The sequence below is a fragment of the Lonchura striata genome, chromosome 16 (assembly GCF_046129695.1).
Source record: "Lonchura striata isolate bLonStr1 chromosome 16, bLonStr1.mat, whole genome shotgun sequence".
Taxonomy (NCBI): domain Eukaryota; kingdom Metazoa; phylum Chordata; class Aves; order Passeriformes; family Estrildidae; genus Lonchura; species Lonchura striata.
Window position 1 is genome coordinate 17,391,072 of NC_134618.1, and position 3,493 is coordinate 17,394,564.

The following is a 3,493-nucleotide window of genomic DNA, read 5'->3' on the forward strand; positions in this document are numbered from 1 at the left end:
GCAGCTGTAACCTAAATTGACAGCTGAGGGAGCCTGCCACGACCATGAAAAACACAGACAACAACCTTTGAGGGCAATACCCCAATAGTCAGCTGTGGATGGATGGGGAAAGCCCTCCTGGGCACTCAGGTCAATAAAACCACAATTCACTACATGGCTTTGGGCTTATTGAGCAAGTCAGTGTTGGAACTTTGATTTCTGCCCCTAAAAAAGAATTGCTGAAGGAAAAATAAAATCAACAAAGAATGTCATCTGAAGCTAAGTCTCAGAGTCTTCTTTGAGAGGAGCTCTTTGAGGGCATGTTTTTCCCAAAGAAGAGCAGCTGCCAAGAAGCACACACAGCCCAAGGTCCTGTACTGTGCAGCCCCCACAAGCAGGCAATGCAGTCCCCAGACCAGCTGCTCTGCTGTTTGGTCTCTGCAATGTTTAAAGAACCTCACACCTGGCTTTGACCTGTCACCTGCCCTCACTGCTTCCCCAGGGCCCACTCCATCCCTGCCAGACCCATCACCAAGACCAGGGCAGCTCTTCACTGTGTTTCTCCAGACATCTCATTCTGACACTGCCCACCCTGGTGCAGCTGCCTGTCTGGAGCCCTGCACTCCAGCCTTGCCAGGCTGATGACAGAACCATCCTACATGCATATACATTTGTGGCAAGAAGGCCAGGACGGACCCGATCACAGAAACATAGAATGGCTTGGGTTGGAAGGGACCTTAAAGCTCAACTAGTTCCAATCCCTGGCCACTGGCAGGGAACCTTTTATTAGACCAAGTTGCTCCAAACCCCATCCAACCTGACCTTCAACACTGAGAGGAATGGGACACCACAGCTGCTCTGGGCAGCAGCTGCAGCTTTTCTTCCCTCACGGGGAAGATTTTCTTCCTAATAGCTAATCTAAACCTACTCTCTGACAGTTTGAAGACACTCCCCCTGGTCCTGTTACTACGTGTTCTTCTATTAAGCCTCTCTCCATCTTTTTTGTCAGCTCCCTTCAGGTCCTGGAAGGCCACAATTAAGCCATCCCAAAGCCTTCTCTTTTCCAAACTGAAGAGCCCCAATTCCCTCAGCCTTTCCTTTTAGGAGAGGCGTTCTATCTCTTGCCTCGTTGGCCTCCTCTGGACTTGCTCCAAAAGCTCCATGTCCTTCCTGTGCTGGGTCCCAGAGCTGGATGCAGCACTGCAGATGCGGTCTCACCTGAGCAGGACAGAGAGGTGATGATAACTTAGGATGGCCTTATACCCAGCTACGCTGGATTAACTCCAGTTTGAGTAACCAGAAGTTTTTTTTAGAAAGAAAACATTTGATCTTCACAACCAGCATTTCTAATGAGGAAGAGACCTGAGGTCCATTGTTCCACAAAACAAATGCAGTATTGGTTGTTCTTTCAGCCAGTCTTTCCCACTCTAGAAAGACCTCTGGAGTGCTCCTCAGCATCCAGTACTGCTGAACTATTGCTGGCTGCATCCCCTCCCCAGGGACACTGTCTTGGTTTGACAAGACAGGAGTCTGTGAAGGAGGGCAAAAGCCTCCTGTGCAATGGAGAAGGTAAACCCCCTCCCTCTGAATTACCAGGATTTTTAAATTAAAAGGCTCTCAGGCAAAGATATGGGAATGGGAGTAACAATTCTTTACTAGGAGAAACTAAATAACAATTTAAAAAGGCAAATGCAATTGGTACAAACAGAACTAGTGATAAAGTCCACAACCTGACACCCTGAGGAGTCGGGGTGTTGGTAGCAGTCCAGTTGAAATGACAGATGCTCCTCGTGCAGTGGCTGATGAATTGCAGCTGAAGTGGTGATCTTTAGAAGGGTATAGTTTTCTCTGAAGATCTGGTGGCAGTTGGGCCGGTCTTCCTCTGGGAATCCAGCGAAGGGGCCACTTCTCTGGGAGTTCCGCCGAAGGAGCTGCTTCTCTGGGAATCCCGCAAAGAGAGAGAGCTGCTCTGTCTCCCAAAAGGTACCATTTTATGCAATAAAAGAGTGCTTGGCTTCCCCCTCTGGGTGGAGCATCTCACAATGGGATGGTGTTTTGTTACCAGGCCTGCAGTGAGTCAGTCAATGGCCCATTAACAAACTATTACCTTTTCGGAGCAAACCATGTTCTTGGAAGAGATAATAAACCTACCCAACCTCCAACAGATGGCAAATAGAATACAAGCTTATCTTACAAACCAGGACAGACACTCCGGTGGAGGGCCCTGGCCAGGCTGTGCTGAGGTGCCGTCCCACAGCCGTGCAGCACGTTTGTCTCCTGAGCCTCTGCAGCTGCTGCAGAGCCCTGGCACATCAGTGCAGTGCCCAGGAAGGGCCACGGCCAGGCAGGTGCAGGGCGCTGCTGGCTCCCTGGACATGGACGTGGGGCAGCCAGGCGGGCAGAGAGCGCTGCTGGCTCTGAGCAGGCGGATACAAGGCCACGTTTGAAGGAGGCAGCTGCCTTGTAAAGCCCTAAGAGCTGCTGGAGTAGCTATTTGCAGTCAGTACTGGTGATGTATTAAGAGAGGATAAACCTACCTTTAAAAGCCTTTTCCTCACACACACTGGCAGCAGCCACAGTCCCTGCACCAGGCTCAGCGCTGTGGCACAGCTCTCCCAACAATCCAGCCCCACCACCACCTCCAGACTCCCCCTGCTCACAGCCACTGACAGACCACTGTGCAGGTCTCCAGGGAGCAGGCACTCCCTGCACATCAGCAGACCCAGACAGGGATATCAGAGGCTGCAGCACAGTGCAGTGAGCTGACATCATGTGCCTGATGTTGCCAAACATGGATGAGCTGTTGCTAGAACAATCAATTTTTAAATATCTCTGTGCTTGTTACCCTGAGCCTGCAGTAACTATAGTAACATGCTCCGGGGCTCCCCTCTTCAAAGGCACCACAGCTGTGCCTGGGGCTAGGGGTTTCTGGGGGCTGGGAAGGCTGATGCCTCTTGGGCTGTGTCCCAGGATGCTCTGTGGGTCACCCTGGAGCATCCCATCTGTTCTGTTTTGGCAGCATGTGTCCAGGAACTGGCAGAAGAACTCTGCAGACACCAGACAGCTCTGGCCTCTCTGACTACAGAGGAAACATTCCTGTCAGCACTGTCCCAATACCTGGGGAACAGGAACCCTCTAGAAGGGGCCACAATGCCCATCCACAAGGCTTTTGCAGAGCTCCTTCAGGGAGATCCAGCATGGTCCTGCAAAGCAGATTTCCTCTAGTGTATGTGGCTTTTGGCAACAACTGGAAGAGTCCCTGCCTCGGAGTGGTGCTGTCTGTCAGGTGCTCTGAGTGCCTCCCACCCTAAGCGGTCCTGGTGCTCACAGGGAGACCATGCATGCCATGAAGAATAATGAAGAGGAAACCAGACTTAACTTGCTTGGTGAGCTGAATTAAAGAATCAAGCAATAAATACCATGCTCAGAAGTAGGAAAAGGCAGAACAGGGATGCGCATGGCCAGTATCAGACAGCCCAGCGGCTGCCAGCTGACCTCTGGGCTCCCTCAGCAT

General features: G+C 51.4%; 1 long non-coding RNA gene across 1 annotated transcript; it reads right to left on the minus strand.

Moving 5' to 3' along the window:
• Positions 1-1,607: 1,607 nt before the first annotated feature.
• Positions 1,608-2,584, minus strand: LOC144247175 (uncharacterized). The gene is made up of 2 exons (XR_013340878.1): positions 2,517-2,584; positions 1,608-1,918 (listed from the first exon to the last, which is right to left on the minus strand). It is a non-coding gene; the product is annotated as an uncharacterized LOC144247175 (long non-coding RNA).
• Between the last annotated feature and the right edge of the window lie 909 nt (positions 2,585-3,493).